Source organism: Manis javanica, chromosome 7 (assembly GCF_040802235.1).
Source record: "Manis javanica isolate MJ-LG chromosome 7, MJ_LKY, whole genome shotgun sequence".
Classification (NCBI taxonomy): domain Eukaryota; kingdom Metazoa; phylum Chordata; class Mammalia; order Pholidota; family Manidae; genus Manis; species Manis javanica.
The window spans coordinates 37,520,534-37,544,603 of record NC_133162.1 but is presented as its reverse complement, the minus strand read 5'-3'; the positions used below and the strand labels follow the sequence as shown (position 1 = coordinate 37,544,603).

Sequence of the window (24,070 nt, the reverse complement as noted above, 5' to 3'; positions counted from 1 at the left end):
TGCCCTGAGCCCCAGACACCTGGGGACTTCTCTGAGCCCAACTAGGCAGCAGAGCCCCAGGGGAAATGGCAGCCCTAGAATCCCCCTGAACAGGGCACCCCCAGCTTCCTTCCAGGTTCACCCGGCCTGCAAGGTGCCCCTTAACTATAGAGGGCACAGTTCCCCTGGGGCCTGGCGGAAGAGGAGGGCTGTGGTTGCCTTTGGGGGCCATGCTTCTGAGAGCCCACCTGGGTTCACGTGTCTGTTTGTCCCCCTTCCTCCCTGCTTCTTCTCTCTTTCCTTTCTTTGACAAACATTTCCTGGCAGCAAAGTATGTCAGGCCTGTGCTTAGTAAAAGACACATCCCTGGTCCTGAAGATGCTCACTGCCAAGCCAGCCTCCGGCAACATCTCAGGATAGGCTGAGGGTCCAGGCTAAGCTGATGCCCAGGAGAGGCAGCCACTGGGTGGGGATCAGGGACAGCTGACCCCACAGGTTTGGGAGCTCAAAGCTGTTCTGTTATAGCTGGGAAACTCCTACCCATAAAAGGGATGGCGGTTGGTGGCCATCTTGCCACCCATGCCTGAATGTGGATTCTGGGCAGAGGTAGTTATAAAGCTACTAGGCTCAAGTCCCAGAATGCCACCTAGGTCTATGTATCCCAGCCTCAGCTTGCATGCCCCTAGTGTCAAGAAGCTCACTGCTGCTCCATGGCTGGCTTAGTAACTCCTGGTAGCTTGTGCCCCGGCCACCCTGGCTAAAGTCTGGCTTCTCACCTGCTTACCTCAGGCTCACAAACTTTAGGCCTTTAGCCTCCTTGATCAAGTCCCTCCCTAGCTTCCCTTCCTCCAGTCAGAGTATCAAGTTGGGCCTGCAGACCACCCCATCAGGGCCTGTTTGACTGGAGTAGTGTGAACAAGCGATCAGCGTCCTGCACTGGGCAGCTGCGTGTGGCCAAAGTCAGCCCCTGCCCAAGTGAGTGGACCCACCTTCCCAGTGGGCCCCCTGGGGAGGTCCTTGGGCTGCCCATGGTACAGACAGGAGACTTGGATCCCAGCTCTGTCCCTGTCCCTGGGGGGATCTCAGGCAAATCCTGGCCCCTGTCAGGCCCAAACAGCCTTCCTTTTGTGCTGCTCCCCAGCTACACACCAGAGGCTTTCTTCCCTGGTGGGCCCATGGTGCCCTCTCTGGCCTATTTGCTTTCTGAGTCACCCATTTGAAAGAGACCTGGGATGCCATGGCCTCCTGTAACCTGTGCCCTAGGAGATCAAGAGGGCAGGGTTGGCGCTCAGTGCCTTTGTTCAATCCTCTTCCCTCTCACTGGGCCAGGCCACCAATCTCTCTGCTCCCACCACATCCCCACCTGTGGACAGGTGAGTCCCTAGCTCTTCAGGCATAAAAAATGGCTTGGGTTCACCTGGAGGCCATGGGTGGGCCCATAGCCACTGGGCTAGGTGCTATGCCTGTGATTTGACTCACTTTGTCTCCAGTGTGGGGCTGCACAGCCCAGCTGGGGTGCTGCCCCTCATCTTTAAGCACCAGGAGGTCCTGCTTTGAGGCCTGATATCTCTCCGTCTTCAGCTTCTCCTGAAGCAGTGCTTTCCTTTGTCCATGCTCAGCATGGCCCCTGCGAAGTGACACTGCCCCTCTGCCCAGAGTCAGGCAGACAGTGGTATGAGCCCCAGGGAGGAACGGAGTCCTTCAGCCCCTGCTCAGCTGTGCCTGAAGAGGTGAGCTCCTGGGAAGAAAACCCAGTGGTGCTGTTGTCAAGACCTCTTGCTGGGAAACAAACGGCTAGGAGTCCAGAGGTCAGAGGCCCAAGCAGGCCAGGGCAGCCTGCCCACTCCTGCCCCAGAAAGTATCATTGCTTCTGAGGAGGCTTCCTGGGGCCCTGCCTCTGTCCCATGTCCCAGGCAGGGTGGGGCCACTGGGACAGGAAGCTAGGGCAGGCCTAAGGGATGGGACTCAGGGTGATCCGGGCCTGAGCCAGGGATGAGGCGAAATCCGACCCTGGCCTGGCCCCAGGGCCACAGCCACACAGGTTACCCACCCAACAGGAAACCCTGCCCGGCACCCCCTTGTCCCACCCCGTGTTTCCCTCCGGTGGTGCTTCTACTCTTTCCCATGGGAGCTGCTGCCAAGAATCATGCCCTCTTTGAGAAAGGAAGCTGGACCTCAGGCTCTCCAGCTGCCCTGCTCTGACCCCCTGCCAGGGCCTTCCATTGGTGGAAGCTCTGGGCCACACCCCTCCCTCACCCATACATGCTGATGACTTATCTTCCCCTAGATAGTCAGTCACCTTTAGGAGCCTGGCAAGAACAGCCTCATAGTGGGGCTAACCTTGGGAGCTCAGAGACCAGTGTTTTGGTCTAGTGTGCACCACCAGCTTGCTGGTGCACTTGGACAAGTCAGTCAGTCAGTCTGGGCCTCATCTATAGAAAGAAAGGAGGAAAAAGTTCTGTCCAGCTATGAGCATCCGTGGGATAAAGGGCTTGGGGGTAGGATGAATTTATACCCTATAAAGACAGCCTGGGTTTGGATTTACTGCCTCAGACCCTCCTTCACGCATCCCAGATATCACTGTGCCCAGCCAAGACAGGGCACTAAGTCTTTGATGACCCCCAAGCAGGGAGAAAGACATGAACCCCTGTGGCTACTTACTTGGTGTTAATGTCCTTCCCAGTGTGTCAGACCACTGGGGCCAGGGGCATTCCTGGCAGCAGAATTAATGTGGGTAGGGGTGCAGAGATGGGAGGCCCAGTCATGTTTTTGGAAAGGTAACAGGTCAGAGGCAGGCTGAAGCCTTGAATATAAGGCTGAAGAGTTAGAACTGGCCCTCAAAGACAATGGAGAGCCAGTGAAGGTTCTTAGACAGAGGAGTAAGAGGAGCTAGCAGCAGGGAAACCTGATATGCGCATCCAGGCATGGGGCCTGGATTCAAAAGGAGTCATAAGGCTAAGAAAGTTGGCCCAAGTATTTATCAGCTCCAGCTGGACTCGGCAGGCCTCAGTTTTCCTCCCATAGACTGGGTACGTGGTCCACAGGACATTGGCTAACACAGACTCGCAGTATGCAGGGTGTGGCAGGGAGGGGCAGGGGTCAGTGCTAATGTCTTCCTCTCAATGTCCCAGCGTCTCCCTAGCTTGGGGCTGTCTGGGTTTCCCACCCAGCCCTGGGTGGAGCCCCACTGCTCCTTCCTCCCTCTGTGGCTTTCTGGTCCTAAGTGGGAGGGGGTCTCCGGGGGCTGCAGTGGGCTGTAGGGTGTGAGCCAGGGTGGGTACTTTGGCAGTGGGTGGAGTCACAGGATGGGTGGCCGTGAGTCAGGAATTGCTGGGCCTGTGTGTCATCTGGCTGCGTGTTGTTCTGGCCTCCCTTCTCCTTTCTGCCTCATCTCTCCCACTCACTCTGTGCTTAGTGGCTGCTCTCCTGGGCTGACAGTGCTGTTTCCCAGAGCTCAAAGCCCATGACAGAGAAGTCAGGAAACCTAAACTCCAGGTTCCAGGCTCTGCCAAGACACAGGGGACCCTGGGCATGTCCCCTGCCTCCGTAAGCAGTTTTCCCCTACCAAAGAGTGAGGGTGGGGCTGACCAAGGGCTCTCAGCGCCTGTTGCACATAGATGCAGGGCAGCTTTGAAAGGTAGCCTACCTCAGACCAATTAAATCAGATCCCTGGGACAGGGCCAAGAGCCTGACTGGGAACCTCTGGTCTGGATGACCTCTCATGAGCTTTCTCTCCACTCTCCCCAGGGGCCTGAGGCAACGCTGTGAACAGCACATGGATTCTGAAGGCCAGAGCCTGTGCTGAATCTCGCTCTGCCACTTTCTAGCCCTGGGGGCAAGTGACTTCATGTCTCTGAGCCTCAGTTCCCTCATCTGTGAAATGGGGATAACATTACCACATTACAGAATCACTGTGGGGACTAAATGGATTAACCTATGTAAACAGCATTTGTTCGAGCCAGGCCTGGTATGGATGTGGTAAGCACCGTGCAAGGGTCAGTTGCTGTGGTCTCTGATATAGACCTGCTTCCATACCACCCCTCCCATCACTGCACATTCATTCACCCAGCAGGCATTCTGCAGGCTCTTCTATCAGCAAGCCCTGTGCTGGATGCACAGGCAACAAGAAGACACCCATCATGGGGGCTGGCCTTGACCCTACTTTTAGCCCATCCAGGGGTCCAGTCCCAGAGGGCAGGTTCTGTTGGTCCCAAAGATGGATGGGCAGGGGTGGATGGCTTCCCCAAGATCCTGCCAAGTTACTGGGCTGAGGGAGCCCCTCTTTCTGAAAGAATACCAGGAGACCCCAGACTCAAGGGAGGAAGGGGATCCCAGGCTGGTCCTGACAGCCTCAGCTGGTAAACACAGGGCGGGGGAGCGGGGGTGTGCAGTTCTCAGTGTCTCCTGGTGGGGCCCCTGGAAACACTCTGGGTGTGTGATGGCTCTGACTGGGCGGGGCCCCAGGGGTGCCTGGAAAGTCGAGGTCAGCCAATGCTGGCAGCATATGGAGCAAAACAAGGAACCTCCTTACAGCCCATCACAGGGCCTGGCTGCATCCTCCATCTCCTAATGTTCTTTCAGCACCCTGGAGGATTAAATAGGCATCTTTCCCCCCATGTACAGATGGCAGATGGAGACTGCAAGGGATGGGAAGGCGCTTGCCCAGGTCAGGGAGCATACGCGGCAAAGGCAGGCCTGGAACTCACCTGCATGTAAGCAAGACCCAGTGGGGGCAATCAGGCTTCTCTGGGCAGCTGCCTTGGTGGGGCATCTTGGGACAGGCAGCAGTGTATGGTGACTGCATCATCTGATCATGATGATTAACACACCCCAAAACCCTCTTCTTCCCTAGCCTTCCCAGCAGCAGCCCTGCAGACTCCCACTGAGCTGCCGAGTTCCTACAAACAGAAGAGCACCTGTGGCCTGGCTTCTCCAAGGGCCAGGGGTTGAACCACACACTTACCCAGTTAAACCTTCTCCCTCCACATTGCACCTTTGAGTAAACCAAGACAGGGGTAGGTACAGGGACTTGGCTAAGGCCACATGGCCTGCGAGCAGCAGAACCAGGATCTCATCCAAGCCTGGGTGGCATTAGTGCCCATGCCCAGACCTCCTGCCTCCCGCTAGCAAGAGCAGTGCTTTCCTTTGTCCAGCATTTGTCGATCTGGGCCTCGGCTGTCACCTCAGACAGCGCTGGCCCATATGAGGCCAGAACCCTGGAGGGATGCCTGTTTGGGAAGTGTGGCCCCTGGGGGCTGGCCCCCACCCAGAAAGGGCTCATCAGGAACACTTGCTGTGAGGCAGTTTGCACGTACTGTTGGGAGTGTCGGTGCCCTTCAGCCTCTTGACCTTCCTGTCCACCTCCTCAAGTAGAGGGAGCACAGGGCCTGGAGTCCAGGCTGCCCCATGGAACCTACAGCTGAGAGTGTGCCCAACCTTGCGTCAGTCACAGGTATAATGTCAGCTCAGTTAATTCTCCAGCCAGTGGTAGCCCAGAAGGGGAAACAGACCTGGAGGGACAGGTGACTTGCTCATGAAACCTTAGCTCCTCAGTCCAGCCTCCAACACCAGAGCTGACCTGGATTCTCATCCCAGTCTTGGACCCACCCCTGTCCTCCTAGACTTGTGTCCCCTCCTCTGTAAGGTGTCAGGCTTAGATGGAGGACCTCCAAGGACTCTTCTGAGAGACTCTACCAGGCTGTGTTAATGCTGCAGGTATTTGGGATTGGGGGCATCCCAGGATGGGGACAAGGAGTGTTCCTCCTAGCAACCCTCAAATGGGCAGTGCAGGGCCACATGGCAGATGCCAGGCTGCCCCAGCAGAGTGGGCAGAGGCAAGAGCACCTCTGAGTGACAGGATGGGTGAGCATCATTCCTTGGGGCCTGGGCAGTGCTCACTGAGAAAGCGAGGACTTTCCGGCCCTGAATGGGCTCCCTGGAGGAGGCGCCACTCCAGCTTGGCTCTGAACACAGCATATCAGGATTGGGTACTGGGTGAAGCTTTGGAGGGGCCCCCAGGGACATGTCTGCATGTGTGAGGGCTGCATGTGCCCCTGCCCCTTGACTGCAGCTATCTCCTGCTCTCTGGTGCCACCTGTAATTCTCTCTGTGGCCCAGAGCTGCTCTCCTGCCAAGCCTCTGAACCTTTGCCCAGGAGGAGTGCCCGCTGCCTGAGAGAGACTGCCCAGGAGGATGATGCCCCTGACCCCCCATTTTACTTCCAGGCTGGGTACACCCTCTAGCGCTAGAATTGTCCCTCTCTTCCTGTGTCTTGCCCTCCTTGCAGTAGACAGTGTGCAAATACCCTGGAAACATACTGGCAAATGTTGGCCTTTGGCCCTCTTCTGGTCTTCCCTCTCCCTGCCTCCCCTGCATATCTTTTCTTCACCTTCTCTTCCTCCTCTAGCAAATCATAGGCACTGTCATTAGTTGTCAAATGAAGGAAATGAATGAATGAATGGAGTGTATGAACAAATGAAGAAACAACCCCTAGAAGTCAGCTGATAGCCCCCATTTTTCAGATGAGGAAACCATGTCTCAGAGATGTTAGGTAGGTGGAGAAGGCAGTTCTGGGAGCCCCTGGCATTTCCCTAACACCCGGTTTTTGGGTTCCCTGTAATACCTGAGTGTTCCCCACCTGCAGGCAACCTACAGGTCATTCCTGCATCCCCCCCAAGTCACCCAAACCCTGCCAGTCTGCCCTTCCCTAGCTGATTGTGAAGATTCCACATAGAAGAGAGAGAGAGAGGCAGGGAGCTGAGGGGCACAGGCCCAGATATTCGGGGCTTCCCTGGGCCTGGGCCTGGGCCTGGGCCTGGGCCTGGCTGTGGGCAGGCTTTCAGAACAGCTTGAAATATTCCCAGTGGAAATGAAGACAGACAGGATTATTGAACCAAGAGTAGTCATGATTGTCCGGTAGCCCTGCCCAGGAATTCCTCTGGGCCCCAAACAGCCAGCTTACTAGGTCCGCTTTCTTATCTGTTCCTTGAGGCCAACTACAGCTACTGCTCTTTGGTTAGACAGGATTTCAGTCCTTTTTTGAGCACTCAGAGCTGCCTGAGCCTCTGGGCTCAATTCTGCTGTGCCTGGAGTGAGGACAAGGGTCTCACAGCTGAAGAAATAACCAGGCACCCAATTTTAGTTATGCAAGGAGAAAGAAAGAAACAGTCCTTTGGCATTGAAAGGTGGGCAGGGTTCCGATGGGCAGAGCTGGTATGCAGAGCTGTGGCAAGCGTGCTTTGGGTGAGACAGTGCACGTTCTACTGCCTTCAGCTATGTGACCTCTGGCCTCTGAGTTCCTTCATCTGTAAAATGGACCTTACAGCTCCCTGGCGACAGGACTGTAGTGGCCGTGGCATGGAAGCAGTGAGAATCTGTCTGTGGCAGGCACAGTGGGCACCTGTTGTATGTGTGTCATGGCAGCAGGTGTGAGGAGCTAAAGCCTAGTGACAGAGGCCTGGACGACAGACTCAGGGGGCATTGGGTAGCCCCTGACCCACTACAGCACTACTAGGATGCTCCAGCTCCCTCCCCCAATGGTCTATGGGTATGTCAGAGCTCTGGCTGATATCCTGCTCTACAAGATGAGCCTGGGGCCTCCCCTAGAGGGACAATTCAAAGCTGCACTTTTTCCTCCTGGCCAGCCGGCCTTGGCTTCCACCTAGGCCCAGGACCCTCGGTCTGGCTGTCCCCCATGTCTGGATTCCTCCCACTGACAACCCCCAGCTTGGTGAGGTCAGGGAACATGTATTTCAGGAATGTGGGAGGCAGGGCAGCCAGCCTGGTGTGGATAACCATCAGGGTAAATATTTGCCTTGCTCCTGGAGCCAGCCCTGGCCACCGGGGGAGGATGAGGGGCCTGTTCCCAGGGTCATGTAAGGGGAGGCTTCCCTGGGCGAATCTCCGAGGTGGGGGACCCATGTCTCCCCAGTGAACCTGGGAGCTCCATCAGAGGCCATCCTCCCTGTGCAGGGCCAGAAACTGGGTCCCTGGCCCCTCGCCTGCAGGACGGATGTTTGCCCATCTGTAAAATGGGGATAGGAAGTGTTGCTCAGGCCAGCTCGGGTGAGGAGGGTCAGTACTATGGGAGCTGGTCCAGATCAGTTAGCCAGTGGGGCAGCAGGTTGGACCCAGTTTGGATAGGTGACCATGTTCCACTTGGCCACTTATGACCTTGAGCAATTACCCCTTCCCCAAACTTCAACAGTCACCATTCACTGACTGTTCCTTCCTATGTGACACCTGTATCCAGGCACCCATGTCTCATTAAGTCCTCACAGTCACAAGGGCATAAGGGGGACATGTGTATGATTACCCCTGAACTCTAGCTCATGGTGCCATTGCCATGGCTCCCTGCCCTACAGACCACATTGGGGCAGTCCAGCCCTTCCTCCTAGTGGCTGTGGGTAGCTCAATGTCATGATCAGGCTCTACAAGGTTAGCCTGAATCCTCCTCTGGTAGGTGAGTAGCTGGAGGTGTGATTAGTCTGTGTTTAGAAAGGACATAGGGCTCAGAGATACCCGGTGACTTACCCAAAGTCACCCAGCATTAAACAGCAAAGCAGAGATTCAAACCCATCTCTACCCATCCTTGCCCTTAATCTCACCGCTGAGGACAGGGTCAGGGCTTCAGCCCAGAATGTGGGTGCCCAAACCCTGGTGGTTGTAAGAGCAACCAGTCCACTTAGCCACAGGCTTAGAGCCACAGGCACTGGACCTACATGGTGTCACACCCGGATATGCTGTGGCATGGGTACCCCTGTGCACAGTCCCTGATCAGCCCTTGCATCTCTCTGGGCCAGCCCCAGCCCCAGACAGCTTGTCCTCCCAGAAGACCCCTAGAGAAAGGCAGGAATGGGAATGTGGGTGTGGTTGGGAGAGAGCATCAGGGTCTCGGGACAGTGCCCACCGAATGACCTCTGAATCCCAGAGCCAGCCTTGTCACTCTCCACCTTGACACCTCTGGCAACCCTATCCTCAGAGCTCAGTTTCCTGCTCTGCTAAGTGGGCACCCATTACTGTCCTGCCCTGTTCCCAGGAGCTGCAGACACACGAGGAAGCAGGCAGGTTTCAGCCTGCAGTCGGCACACCTCCTCTTTCTGCCCTCACAGTCAGAAGCTGCCCTGTGGTCAGGGCCTCACCCCTCCCACCCCAGCCCTGGAGTGAGAGTGCTGGGCTGAGGACACCACAGGGGCTCTCTGGGCAGCAGGGACTCATCCCCGGGGAGACTGGGTGGGCCTCACCTCCTCCACTCAGCCCCAAGCCTCAGTACCCCACTTCCTGGCGCCAAGTGTCTTTTAAGCAGCTATTGCTTCCCTAGGTGGACCTGCCTTGTCTGCAGTTGTGCTCCGGTCAGGCTGGGGGCAGGCATGGAGACGCGTGATCTGTCTTGGGCCTTCTCCTCTCCCTGGCCCCACCAGGTGGCCAAAGCTGCACGGGCTGTGAGCCTGACCTGGGGGACCTGTGGGGCTGGGGGAGGAGGTGGACACTATCTCCTCTGTGTTCAGAGCCCTGCCTGGATCTGGGTCACCCATCCACTGTGAGGGGACCAGCACAGTGGCAGGGGAGCATGGGTGCCAGCACTGTCTGCCTCTGAGCAGGGCTCTGAGCAGCTCCCAGGCTGGTCTTCTGGTAGTGGGCAGAGTGTGAGTGAGGGCAGACCTCCTGCTCACATCCTGCCCCCGTCCTTACTATTGGCTACTCCTCACTACTACTCGTGGCTTATGTAACTGTGCGACCTGAGCAAGTTAGGGAATCTCTCTGGGCCTCACATGTAAACTGTGGTTGCTAGATTCGTTTCTGCCTCACAGTATTTCACCAACAGTTAAAGAAATATCCCAGCCATAGCCCCCAGTATGGACTCATTAAGGTGAGCCTCCCAGTCCTCTTTCTTTCCCAGGTGGGGGTCCAATGCAAGCTCATAGGGAAGGGAGGTCAGTCCCCAGCGAGGGCCCAGGCTCATACTGGGGCCCCCACTGTGCGGTGCCCTCTCTATATGAAATTGCACCAGAAGGTCTCTTCTTTGTGCCCCTTTGTGTAAGTCTACCACCAAAGACCCAGGGTGGCCGGGGCCGTGAGGCGCACACGTGTGCACCGTGAGCCAGAGAACTGCTGAGGCAGGATGGGCGGGTGGCCTTCCTTGGGACCTGGAGTGAGTGAGTGAGCACTTTCTGGCACTAGCTTCTGTCTCAGCTGCCAAAATAATTATTTTCTCCTTGTCAGTGGGTATGTGGGCCAGCCTCCCTTTGGGAAAGGCCTGAGCTGTGGGCAGTGGTGAAGCAGAAGGCTGATTCCAGTTCTACCCTAGTCACGGACTTGCTGTGTAACCTCAGGCCCTCTCCAGGCCTTAGTTTCCTCCCCTGTGAAATGGGGAGTCAGAGTCAGCAACCACAGGCCAATTGTGTCCCATGGCAAGCACAGTGGGGTGGCCAGAGCCAAAGGGCTGGGGCATGGAGACATTCTCTTTCCCATGCTGGGCTGGGGGTACCAGGCCCGGCTGTGGAAACTTGGGGATTAGGAGCCCAGCACTCCACAGAGCCGAGCACCAGCCTCTGCAAGGGAATTTATACATCAGCTGACATCCTGGAAAGCTACATGCATGTTCCACTTATGGGCACTACCTCATCCAGTCTGTACAGCTCTTTGGAGGAGATCCCTCATTATCCCCATATCCTTTCCCAGAGATGAGAAAACTGAGGCACAGAGAGGTAAGAAATTCCCCAAAGCCACACACTTGTTAGGAGGGTGAAACCAGGACTTGAACTGGAACCTTCTTATTACTGAGCCCACATGTCGAACACCAGGCCCTGGTGCCTCTTTTTGAAGTCGCAGGTACCCACTTCTCTCCCTGGGAGACTCTACCTGCTGCCCAGTGAGGTGGGGCCTGGCTGCTGTCCCTGGCATGTGGGAGCCCATGTTTAATGTGGCATATGTATTCCCCCCGGTAGCCACAGGCCTCGTTCCCAGAGACACTCAGCCATGCACTGAGGCTGGCCATTTCTCAGAGGAGGGCACACAGGTGCAGGGAACATGGCGACTGCCCAGGGCCACCCAGCAAGGCACCTTCATAGCTCAAACTCGAACCTGGGGCTCTGAGGTTCCCACCCTGCAGCCAGGACTCCAGAGGAACCCAGCTTCTGGCCTTTGGCTCTGGTCCTCTGGGATTCCCGGGGGGCCCCGTGGGTAGTGGAATGAAGCCAGGAGTATCAGGGGCCCACTGAGGAGATGGGCCAGCTGGCTCCTGCCCAACAAGGATGATCATGTCCCCGCATACCCAGGGCACCAGCAGGTCCTGCTGCTCTGCCTCCTGGTCTCCCCAACTCCTCCTGTCCCTTCTGAGCACTCTCCCCCAGCACCCTTGGGGGTCTTCTCAAAATGGAACTCGGGTCATGTCAGTCAGCTGCTCATACCCGCCTGTGGTTCCCATTCTCCTCTCAATGGCTGGCCCTGCCTCCTGGCCCCCATGCACCCTACTCCCTCCCTCCCTCCCTCCTCACACCTGCCTCACCACCCACTCAAGTTCTCCACTGAGTCAGGCTTTTTTCCCTATCTTGGAGTCTTCACATATACTCCTCCCTCTGCTTGGAATCCTGTGCCACGCATTTGGCCTACCTCACTCTGGCTCATCCTTCAACTTTGTGTCCCTGAAGAGGCCCCTTTGAGCCTCGGCTCTACGCTGCATATCCCTTATTCTAATTCTTTCTGGCAGGTGCCACTTTAATCATGTATCATTTGGTTATCAGAGTCACCACAAGGGCAGGGATCACTATCCTGTTTGCAGCTCAGGGTTTGTGTTGATGTTTCATGAGGGAATGAATGAATGCTGAGTGCTTTTGTCACCATGTGTCTTTAGGCCCTCTCAGTAACCCTGAGAGAGAGATATCATGATCCCATTTGACAGATGAGGACACTGAAACCCAGAGAGGCCAGAAACATCTGCATACTCAAATGGCAGGTGTGGGACGTCAGGGGCCCGCCTGTGTTGTGATGCCCCTTGTCTCTCAGTCCTTCAGACACCCCATCTGTCAAGTGGGGATACTTTGGTTTGCTGGCCATAAATGGTCCGGCAAGCAGGCGGGTGGGCTATCTATGGCAGCACTGTCAACTCTGGGGCCCTGCTGCAAGCAGACTGCTGACCTCCCCTTCTCATCACAGCAGGATGGAGCTGGAGTGAGGCCGAGGGGCTGAGCTGCTGATCGCCCTGCGAGACGCTGGGGATTCTCAGGCCACGGAGGTAGGTGTGCACCAAGGCAGGCGGGGAGGAGCAGCTTGGCCCGGATACTTGGGGAAGGGTAGGCATGTCCTGAGTAGGGGACAGGTGCTCTTCCCAGTACACTGTGCGTTTCACTGGAGTCTCACCCTAAGGGGCGGGTTGGGTGTGGCTACTCCTGCTGACACCTTGCCAGCCCCCCTGAAGGACTGCCAGGGCAAGGGGTGGGTGGTGCACCTGGGAAGGGGGCAGCTTTGGTATCCCCAGCCTTGGCACAGCAGCCCTGTCCACACTCTGAACCACGTGGTGCATGGACACTATGCCCTGAGCAACATGGTGGAGCTGGGTGCCTGGGTGAGCACAGAGGCCTATTCTCTGAAATGGTGCTGGGACTACCCCATCCCTGTGTCTCCCACAAACACACTGAGGTGTACACATGAACACTCACAAGTCTCTCGGCTCTGGGGTCAGAGTGCCAACACTGAGACCCTGGCTCTGCCTGTCTTCCATGATCTTGTATGGTTTCTCTGTGCCTCAATTTCCCTATCTATAAAGGTCGGCTGGGATCGCAGCACCTGCCACCTAGGTGCACCAGCATTCCTGGCATCAGTAAGCACTCAGAGAGCTATGTCAGCATTATTGTCAAGGATGCTGGGACCCTCCCTTCTTCCGGCACACCCAGTTTCTACCATTCCTTCCTGCCTCGGCACCCACCAATGCCAAGATGGACAGGAACTAGTTGTCATGCCTGGTGAGAGGGCTTGGGCCCCTCATGGAGCTCCGGACAGTGGCTGGAGCCACAAGGTCCTGAGAATGAGCCTCCTGGGCCTGCACCTGGCCTGGACACCAGAGTGTCTCATCACAGAGTCGCATTTCAGGGTTGACCACACTTGGCCCTGTGCCAGAGGATGACCTGTGTAATCCCTCTTTACTTTGTGCCTCTCAACCCAGAGATGAGAGGCCTTCACATAAATGCTGCCTGAGCCAGGGCCCTTTGTCCCAAGGCTGGGCTCCAGCTGGGGAAGCCAGTCTTCCCCCTGGCCCCAGGACTTGCCTTATCTCCCCTCTGCTGCCCTCAGCTCTTCTCCTCAGGCCCCTGTGCTCCCAGATGCCCAGGTGCAAGGCCAGGCAAGCCCTGGGGTTTTTCTAGGCTTGTCGGTCTCTGGAACCAGGGAGCAGGGTAGATCTTCCTTCCCACTGCAGGAAATCGGGCTCCTTGCTATCAGCTGCGTGACCTTGGGCTAGTGCCTTCACTGCTGTTAAGAGTCTGTGGTCTCATCTGAAAATGAGGATAATTATGCCAGCATTGCTGAGAGCACTGTTGTGGGGATGCTTAGAAGCTAGAGTATTTTTAACTGTTACAGCTTGGTGAGAGTCTACAGTATACCAGGCACTATGCTCCTTAAATTCATATTTCTCCCTACAGTAATCCCATGAGGAGGTGTGTTTAATGCCTCATTCTCCAGAGGCTCAAAGTGGTTAAGAAACCCATAGAGCTGTAAGTGGTGGAGTGGGGATTTGAACCCAGGTACCTTGGAATGAAGCAGCACATAGTGCCTTACAGACCAGGGGCGGGGCCATGGGGCAGGCTCAGGATAGGTGCTCAGGAAACAACCTCCATTTCTGCTTTACAGCTTTTGCCCAGCTCTCCAAGCCGGGCTGCCCTCAGGAGCCAGAGGGTGGCCCCCAGAGGCTGGTGGCCTGCCCCTCCCAGGAGGGCCTGCTGGCAGCTCAGTTGGCAAGGGGAACCCACTGCTGTGTGTGAGGTGACCTTTGAAATTATCCTTCATGGCGGGTTCTCTTTTCGGATGTTTTTCAAGGTAATTCATTCCCTTTCCAGAAATTGCCAGTGGTGGAGCATTAGGCAGCTGGTAATTAATCATAGGAGTGGCTTAGAGTTTGTTCTTTTAAAAAAAAGAAGAACAGAAAGCCTTGGTGGAAAAGAAAAGAAAACCTCTGCAAAGCAAGGGTGGTAATCAATACCTCGGTGTCCTAGAAACAGCTGGGGTTGGGGACAGAGGACATGCAGACTTCTCCCTTTCTTCCCGGGGCTGGCCGATGGTCAGCGCCTGCAGCAGCATATCTGAGGCTCTACCCTTAACTGCCAGCTCCCTGTGTGACTCTCAGCAAGTCACTGCATCTCCCTGGACTCGGCTTTGCCACCTGTAAAATGGGTGAAGGGCAGATGTCAGGGGAAAAAAGAGTATTAAACGATATACTTGTTCACTCCACATCCTGGTGTCTTGTGTTTGCCCAGTTGACATTTTGTTCATTGAGGGAGTGAATGAATGAATGATTTTCTTGGATACAAGCTAGCTATCAAGGAGGTGGTATTGGCTACAGGACATTGTTTCTCTAACTCTGTTACAATTCAGAGAGACTGTCAGGGGAATGGGCCAGTCTGTCACTTTACAAACTAATGGTGAAAGAACACTCTTGCCCAGTAGACTCTGGCCAGCAGAGCTTGGGCCCCTCAGTGGTGACCTCACTGTCTCCCTGGCATCCTCAACTTCAACTTTCCAACAGTCTAAACTGTCCATAGAGTTTTGTTAAAGCTGCCTTCTGGGAAGGTAGTGAGTTCCTCATCACTAAAAGTATGCATGCCAGGGTTGGGGCTACACAGGGCACTAAGGCAGCAAACTGGGAGGGTGGGGCTCAGAGCATTCCTGAGTTTAGGAGAAGCACGAGGCTCTCCAGGATGGACGTGGGTGGAGAGGGAAGCCTGTCCCCTCCAGAGCCCCTTCCCGGAGCCCCCTGGGGAGTACAGGAGAGGGCCACTGAGAAGGGAGTTGTTTATGCAGCACACCTGTGCGTGGGGCCTGTACCCCTGGAGGGAAGGAGGGTGTGTGTGTGTCTCTCTCTTTCTGTCTCTGTTTGCCATCATGTGGCTGTCTCTGTCTCTTTCTGTTTGGCTCTCTGTGCCTGCCCCCCTTGCTTCCCAGCTCCCCTGTCTTCTCACACCCAGCAGGCCCACTCTGCCTCCTCAGCTGCTGCTCTCTCCCCTGTCCTGTCATGTCTGTGGCTCCCCCTCAAGCCTGGCTCTGGAATTTCCCCTGAGCCTGGGACCTGCTCTCTGCTCTCCTTTCCCTCAGGGACACTCCTAGCTCCTAGCCAGGTGTCCTAGTGGCAAGTCTACTCTGTGTCATGGCCTCTGTCATCACCAGGACTCGGCAGAACTGAGACTTCCCCGGCTCCCAGCCTGCTGCCCTTCACTTGTTTATTCAGCTCTGGGAACACACTCCTCCCTCCCGCTGTGCTCCTTGGAGGTGTTTGAGGCAGTGCCCCACACTTGAGGCCACATGGAGCCTACACGCTGCATGTAGCCAAGCGCTGGGCCAGGCACCATCCCATCCCCGTGGACCCACCATGCCATCCACTTTGGATGTAGTCCAATCTCCCAGCTCAAGGAGACCTGCCCAGGTGGCTACCCTATACTGTCTGGGGCATGTGGGCCGCTAGCCACAGGCTAAAGCAGGGAAGCAAGAAGGCCTGTGTCCACTCAAAGGAGTTGTTGGAAACCAGCATTTCCCTCCAACACTAACAAAATTCCTTCTATAATTAGAAGTGAGGTGTCCAGGAGCTGGCTGCCTTGCAGGAGCCAGTGTATACTCACGAATAAATAAATTGTCCTTTCCTGAGGGGAGGAGGAGCCAGAGGGTGTCCTCCCAGAGATCTGCTGGCCTGGGGAGTCTCAGTGGGGCCTGGTGGCCAGATGCCCCCACTCAGCTGATGCCTTCAGGGAGCTACCTCGGCTTCCAGTGCCTGGCGAGCCAGTCTTCCTAAGAGTGCCTGCCATGTGCCCAGCCCACTCAGGTCGGCATTCAGAGCTGCCGCCATCTGCCCCAGCCTTCTTTCACAGCCACATCACACCCTAGCCGTCTGCCAGGGCCCCTGGCTGTAGCTCCATTGCGCCACCCTGCCCCACCTGAATCACACATCCCACTGATGCACCTTTGCTTCTGTACCTCCTCCTGCCTCAGCAGCCCTCCCCCGTTTTGCTGTATGCTTTAGAAGGCTTGAGCCTTTCGGAGCCTTCCTTAAGCCTGCTTCCTCCATAGGTTGGACATGACCTCCATCCCCCGTGGGCACCATGGCATCCACTTCTCAGAGGCCCTGGTCATCTGCCCCCTGAACTCTCCTGAAGTCTGAACATCTCCTTTGTGCTCTTATGCCCTTCAGAGTGCTTGTCAGACTGCCCGCCGCATCATTTCTCATTTTGTATTGATTACACATTAGAATGATAACATAGTGAGTGTTCTACATTCTTTTTTCCTACTAAGTCTTTGAAGCCTGGTGTATATTTAACACATGCACCACATTTTGGACCCCAGTGTTCAGTTGTGAAATATGGTCCCTGCATTCAACAGCACAGCCTTGGTGGGTCTGCTTTTGTTGTTTGCAGGTGGGGATACTGAGGCTGGGGAAGGCCTGTTGCAGATGAGAGTTTGCAGAAGGAGCGCGTACTCTGTCGGCGAGGCCACCACTGTCCTACAGTTCCAAATAAGGAACTGTAGTACACCGTGCTGGTCATCAAGGTCAATCATGGCAGGTGGGACTGTGGCTAGCACCCAGGCCACTGAGCCTCCACAGAAGTCGAGGGAAGATGATGTGAAGGATTCCATCCCCCCACGGTGGGTTCAGTGCTCCTGGGCTTCCCCACCTAGTCCCAGGCAGCCTCAAGGCAGCTATCACAGGTTGTGCCAAGTGAGGGTCAGTCCTGCCCTGGGTTGCTCCCAGCTTCCTGACAGGGAGCACTCAACCTGGAAAATGGAGCTCGGGGCATCAGAGCGCCCATCTGCTGCTGGAAAGGAGGCTGCCCCATCCTCCACCCCCACCCGCATCAGCCAGGACACAGTCTGAACTGCGTAGATGTCCAAAGGATGTGTCCCTGTGAACCCAGAGGTTTCCCAGGGGATGGGGAGATGCCTGGGGCAAAAATAGCTCCAGGAGGAGAGGGGAAGGGAAGTATCTCCCCCGAGGCTGGCCCTGCTCCCGCCAGCCTGGAGGGGCCTCCAGGGACGAGGTGTTTCTCAGGAGCAGCCTGGCAGCAGAGTGGTCCCTCCAGAGCCCCCTAGCCTCCAGAGCTGACCCTTTATTACCCACAGCCCCTCCAGCTGCACTTTGCTGCCTGCTCTGTTAACAGCTGAACGCCTATTCACCTCTGCTCAGGCATTGTGGCAGAAAGTCGTGGAAGGTTCAGATGCTGGGCTGGTCCTCCCTCCATGGGTCCCCCACAGGCAGGCCTGGGGCCACTGCTCAAGGAGGAGCCCCCTCAAAGAGGCTGCCTTTTGCTGCCAGCCAGCCGGGGGCTGCAGAGCCAGTGCGTGCTGAGCTGGCCCAGCGAGATGCATCCAACCCCTCCTTCAGCCTAGCACACCTGTGGCATTTCCTTGTCCCTGCTCTTCCAAGCCAGCCACCTGCTCTCTCCCCTGCTAGACTGGAAGCACCATGAAGGCTCAGGGCAGGCTGTGAGCCATGGCCTTGGCACAGTTCCTGGTATACCAGTGCTGAATGGCAATGGGAAGCCAGCAGGCACCCAGCCTGTGTACCCTCCACTTCCTCTGGGGATCGCAAGATTTTATCTAGTATGCCTGTTCTTCAAGTGCCGAGCAGGCTGTGTTAAGAAGGATTCTGAAGCTATGCAGGCTCGATGAGAAATAGTGTCATGTGCTGCATGGCCCATATTTGCTCTCTTGGCCCCAGTAACCTGAGCATCAGATCCACTTGTGTCTGAGTTCTGGGCTGTGGCCTGGGCAGGCATAAGGAGGAGTGACCTCAGTGTGGTCTCACAGGTGTCAGTCTGCTGTAGCTGCTCAGTGAACTGTGCCCTGAGAACCTTCCTGAGCTCCTGGGTCATGGGACCACATAGACTCCCAGAGAGCTGATTGAGGAGTGCCAACCTCACCCCACCCTGGTTGTAGGACTCAGTAGGTGTTTCCCCTCACATCTGTCACGTGCTTTGCACCCTCTTTTAGTTCTGGTTTGCAAAGCAGCATATCTTGCCTCACAGCTGCTTGGGTCCCTCCACTCCTTCTCTGAGGCTCTTTGGGGGAGCATCTCTGCTTATAACCTCTATGGAATGATCCCATCTTGCCCCCTCCGTGGGGCCCCACACTCCAGTAGGTGACACACCTAACATGTGACAGCTCTCAGTGGAGGACCCCAGTGAGCTCTCTCAGCAGCCCCGCACCCAGACTTCCTACCCCAGCCACCTTCCATCCCCTGCCCTTGTCATCGCCTGGGGAGCTGGCTCTCCTGTGCTCCTGCTTTCTCTGTCCCCAACAGATGCCCTCCCAGCTGAGTCTCCCAACCATCCTCTGCCCAGCAGCTCCAGGGTGACCAAGGATTAAGCCAGAAAAACTTGGACAAACCAGAACCTGTAATTATCAGGAACATTTTCTCTATGTATAGATGAAATACAATGAACACCCTTGCATCCTATAGCCAGCTTAGTTGTCCCTAGTCACAGCTCCAAGAGGGCTGATCACTTTTAACCCCTGCCTGTCAGGAGCTCCTCTATCTGCTGCTTGCAAGCCTCCACTGCCGGAAAGCTCACCACCTGCAGGTTCCCTCACATAAATTTCAGGGTGGTAAAGGATGCAGTATGGCATGTGGTTAGAGCATGGGTTTTAGGGACAAATGGTTCTAGGTTCACATCTCTGTTCTGCCACATGTCAGTTGGGTGAGTCTGGGTAAGTTACTCCATTGCTAATGCTGTCTGTTTCCTCATCTGTAAAGTAAGGAGGAAGCCACCTGCCTGTGAGGGGTGCTGTGGAAGTGACCTGCAGCAGTAGCAGTAGTCTTCTCTCTTAATGGTAGACAGGTGCCCTCAGCCCTGGGGCATCTGCTTGACGTTGGCATCCCCTAAATCTGGTGCCCAGATACTTCCATTTGCCAATATACTGGCCCCTCGGTTCCTCTCTGGAGCTCCCGAGTGGGACCTTTCAGGATAACACTTTGAGATGGAGACACAAGCACCTCCTTCAAGTGCCAACACACAGGCCCCCTGGGGTGTGGGTTTAAGTGCAGTCTCATGCCTCTCTGCTGGAGTCTGATTCTGAGAGTCTGGGGTTGCATCTAGGGCTCTGATTTTGTGACCAGTGCCCCTGGAATACCTGTGATAGGGGCAGTCAAGGGCACACTGATGACTGCAACGGGAGCTGGCTTCTGGGCCTGGCCATTGTCACAGGCACTGGATGAACTCAGTCAAGGCCTGTCCTTCTCTGTGGCTTGAGTTTTCTCATGAATAAACCAGGGGTTTAGATGATCTGTAAGTGCTCTAGGAAGAGCTTACTCTTTGGCACTCCTAAAACCCCATGATAATCAGAATGACATTCCCTGGTGTCCCCTCTGCCCGGCTTCCTGAGGCAGACCTGTGGGTCTCAGCCCCATTCCTCTGGCCCCAGGGAGATTGGGTCATCAGCTGCCTGCCAGCTCCAAAGCCCCAGAGCCAGAAGAACTGTTTCCTGAGCGTGATGTGCCATTTCGTGGTGGTTCCCTGGGGCCTTCCAGGAGGCCTCAGGTCAGCAGGCATCTACTGAGATCCACTCAGATCTGAGATTGCTTCTGCAAGCTGAGACCACCAACTTGGAGCTGGCTAAGGGAGGCAGGGTGGAGTGGGGTCATTGGGCTCCTCTGAGGGGCCTTGGAGCTTTACTAGTTAACACACGTGGAAGCCTGGAGTATTAGAACTGGAAGATGGCCTGCTGGAGCCCCTTCTTTTTACAGATGGGGAAACTGAGAGGCCCAGAGTGGAATATTGCTTGCAAGGTCACCAGGGAACAGTGGCCTCCCACCACACCCCTTCCTAAGCTGTCCATCAGGAATGCAGCTCTGCCAGGCCTGAGCTCTCAACCGGCATCTGCAGCCTCTGAGAAGAAACAGGCCCATCTAAGGACAGAGACCCAGGGGCAGCCTGCTCCTGGACACTGGACTCTTCCTTGACCTGCACAGTCAACCTAAGTCACCAGCCCCCACTCTGCCCAGCCAGGACAGCCCCCATGGGAGGCTTGTAGGAATGTCTACACTGAGGGAAAAGTGCTCCAGAAATGAGAAGGCTCTCACTTCCTGGCTCCCTTCCACTTTCCACTTGGTGGTGCTCAGGGGAATTAATAAGCAGAGGTGAAAAGGCTGACCCTGTCCTTATGAGACCTTGTTTGAGGTGGCTGGGGTCCGGCAGGTGACAGAGGAGGAATCATTCACCACTGGGGCCTTCACCCCCCAACCTGGGGTGATGTCAGGCCTGAAACTCAGGGTCTGGGCTGCACTGTCATCGCTCAGATGAGGGACCAGAGCTGCTGTGCCCACTGGCACCCTGCTTGCACAGCCAGCCCTGGATGTGGGCCAGGGTGGGTACTCTGTCTCTTACCTGGGCTGGGAGCCCAGCTGGGTCCTCCATTCACACCTGGCCCCTGGTACAAGACTCACCTCCAGGTCTTCACTCAAGCCAGTCCCTCCTCCCCACACTTACCATCTGTGGTCAGTAAGGCAGCAGTGTTTAGTAGCACCTACTGTTTGTGTGGGTCTGTACCAAGCTGTTTTAGAGACAAGGAAGCAGAAGGCCCTGGGACAGCCCTCAGGTTGACATGGTCTAAGCCAGGGTTCATGTGCAGAGACTCAGTGATACCCAGAGCCCTGGGGCCAGGAAGGCACTGAGATCAAGGTGGAGTCCTTGCGGAGAGGGAGTTATGGAAGGCTTCCTGTGGGAGGCTGGTTAGAGCAGGCTGACACACAAAGGAGTTCATGGATTTTATGTGGGGCCAGGGGTGAGACCGGAAAAGCCACTGCCTTAGATGAGGGTGTGGCCCAGGCCAGAACCCCGGATGGATGGCCGTGAGTGCCCACAAGTGCACGCATGCCTGCGCCTGTGTGAGCTGCAGGGGCAGGAGGTGGGGGGAGCAGGGGTGATGGCAGTTGTACCAGAGCACAAGCAGGCACACACCTGGGCTCTGGTATAGCAGGGAGTGGCAGGGAGGTCTGCTGGCAGAGGGAGGCTGGGACTGTGCTGTAAGGCAGCCACGGGATTATGCCTGGTGCGTTGTAGGCCATATTCCCATTGAATGAATGAACAGCACAGAGTAGTTGTTTTACAAGCATTATGGGAATGAACAGCACATAGCAGGCTCCCAGTAAATGCTGATTGAACAAAGGATACATGGCACCTGCTTGGGTGTCTCCTGATCAGCTGAGAACCTGGGCAGGAAACAGGGACAGGGAAATACAAGGCAAGGCGTGGCACAGGGGACAGAGCCAAGAGCAGCCCAGAGTAATTCCTCAGAACCAGGTAGCTGGTGCCCACCAGGGGCACAGTGTGGCACCTGACCAAGTGGGGACACACAGGCCAAGTTGCTCAGGGTCCAGCTGCAGTGGGAGCCTCTCTTGGGCACATTTAGTGTACACCCCAGACAGACACCCGCCTCCTCCCACCTGAGAGCCTCTGAGACAGGAGGAAAATGATTGCACTCTGAAAGGCAGAGAACAGCCAAGCCACTGGGCCCTTGGACAGCAATAATAATAACAGCATCAGCAGGCAGTGGATCATCCCCCTCCATCCCAACAGCACCTATGGGGTCGGGACCAGCATCCTGTCCATTTCATGGACGAAGAAACTAAGGCAGGGAGAGGTTAGGAAAACAGCCAGTCTCCGGTTGGCGGACTGTGCCCTCCACATGGTCCTGCCTCTCTGCTAGGGCTTGTCCCATCCAGCCCTCGCTGCCAACACAAGGAACGCCAGGTCTCCATCTTCTTTGACACAAAGGAGGAGGTAGACACAAACTGCGAAATCATTTGAAGTCTTCCATTGTTGGTCTTTACACAGGTCCTTCTGGTGCCTTCCCAGCTGCTGGGGAGGATGAAGGCCCAGTGGTTAGAATGGGCTCTTCCCCTGATTTGGTCTTTTGTAATAGAAGTAAATTATCTGCCAGCCCTTGGTGCCTGGCCATTTGATAATTCAGGTGTTTAAATGGTAATGACTACGGGGCTGGCTCGGGAAGGAGGCAGTGAGTTAGATGGGAAATTCAATGGGAATTAAAGGTTCTTACTCTCAGTACAATATGATTTTTCCAAACCTATGGCTTCTGCTCCAAGAAGAAGCTGGCCAGAGAAACCACTTGGGGCTGGGGCAGGGTTTCCTGGGGCTGGGCCACACCAGGCCTGCTTGGTTCCATCAGAGGGGCTTAGGCTGCAGAGCTTCTGGGTGGCGGCAGGAGCTTGGTGGCTGAATACAGAAGGGGACAGAAAGGGTCAGAGGGGCAGCCTATGTATCCCAGTTGCCAAAAAATCCCTCAAGCCCCAAGGACAGCTTGCTGCTTTTTGAGGAGTTTGAGGGGGTTTCCTGGAGAGCAATGAGGAAGGATTTTAAGAATAGATATTGATTAGCAAACAGAGTAACTGACTTGCCCAGGATCACTCAGCCAAGATTTAAGAACCAGTTCTTGCTGTTAATCACTATGATAACTGCTTTGTGTGTGTGTGTGTGTGTATTTTGGGGGAATCTTAATGTAATTGTGTTAATTAGCTCTTGGCCCTTATATATTATGCATCACCTAATTTGATCTTCATAAGGCCTATTTTGCAAATGAGTAACTATGGAACAGAGAAGTTAAGAAGCACACCCATGTCACACAGCCACCAGGAGATGGGATCAAAATATAAACCCAACTCCATCTAACTTTCAAGCGAACCAGACCCAAGGCACAGAGCACCTACCTGCTGCAGGCATGGCCAGGGGAGAGTCCCCTGCCACCAGGAAGATCAGACAGCCTCCTGGAGGCATATCAGCTTTGTCTCTGACAGATCAGTTATCTTTAATCTTCAGGTCTCCAGCTACAGAAGGCCAGGTCACCTGCCCCTCCAGAGGCCCCTCCTCTTCATCTTAAAATGAGAAGAATAGAGCATCCTGGCTGGAGCCCAGGAGGATTAGGCGAGTAGCGGGTATGTTCCCCAGATTCAGCAGGAGTCAGGCCTACCCTCAGGGCCCAGAGCCCTTCCTGGCATGAATTCAGATGGTTCTCACAGCCAGAGTGGGCTGAGCAGCAGGGACACCTGGAACACACAGCTGTCACTGGAAAGGGAGGGCAGGGAAAGGCTGGGACAAAGGGGATGGAACAATGTGAGCGAAGACAATGGACACAGCCAATCCTCAGCCACCCAGATGTTGGCTCCAGAGAGGCCAGTGGGAGTAGTGGCCTGTGATGGGTCCCAAGGGTGTATCATGCCTCTTTTTGATGGGCAGTAAGGAGCCAGTGCAGCTTTTGATCTATAGAAGGATACAACTGCATCATTTCTCACTGAATTTTCATTAAAATCCAGCATGTCAGAGCCCAGAGACCCAGTGTGGCTAGGTGGCATCTCCATGCCCTGGATGCTGGTAAGGAAGGGGTGCTCATGTTGGGGAGCCCCTCTGTGGTTGACATGTCCTTCTGCAGGGGTGGGCTTTAAAATGCAAGCCCAGTGGGCACGGGACTTGGAAGAGTTCAAAGAGTTCATTCAGAAATGGGGGTGGTGGGGAAGAGCACGTAGAAATGCTGGCCAAATGTGAAATTCTGGAGGCAGAGGATATTAGCTGCTGGGGAAGCTAGGGAACCTATCGATCCCACCTCCTCTGGATGGGGGAAACTGAGGCCCAATGATAAGAAGGGGCTTATCTGAGGGACCTGGGTCATCCCAGAGATGGTGCATGCTCCTCCTCCCTAGGAGTCCCCAGAGCATGAGCTGGAGGTGAGGATGGAAGGGAGAACAGTCACTGTGCTTCACCTGGGCACCTCCCTAGGGCTTGGAGGGCCCAGAGCACAGGGACCCTCACAGGGCAGGGTGGGGCCTTGTGGGGCTCAGCAGCCTGTCTTCCTCAGTTCCTAGATACTGACCTCCCAGCACCCGGACAGG

At 55.6% G+C, this 24,070-nt stretch overlaps 1 protein-coding gene across 7 annotated transcripts in view; it reads left to right on the top strand.

Annotated features, from left to right (window-relative positions):
* Positions 1 to 24,070, top strand: part of ZMIZ1 (zinc finger MIZ-type containing 1) — a 223,413-nt gene that overhangs the window by 69,694 nt on the left and 129,649 nt on the right. For 4 of the 7 annotated variants that reach the window (XM_037013332.2, XM_037013333.2, XM_037013329.2 and 1 more), the window contains exon 3: positions 12,133 to 12,211. The exons of 2 other annotated variants lie outside the window; for them this stretch is intronic. The gene's annotated coding sequence lies outside the window, so the exon portion shown is untranslated. The remainder of the gene's footprint in view (positions 1 to 12,132; positions 12,212 to 24,070) is intronic. One more of the 7 variants, XM_073240733.1, reaches the window with a different exon arrangement.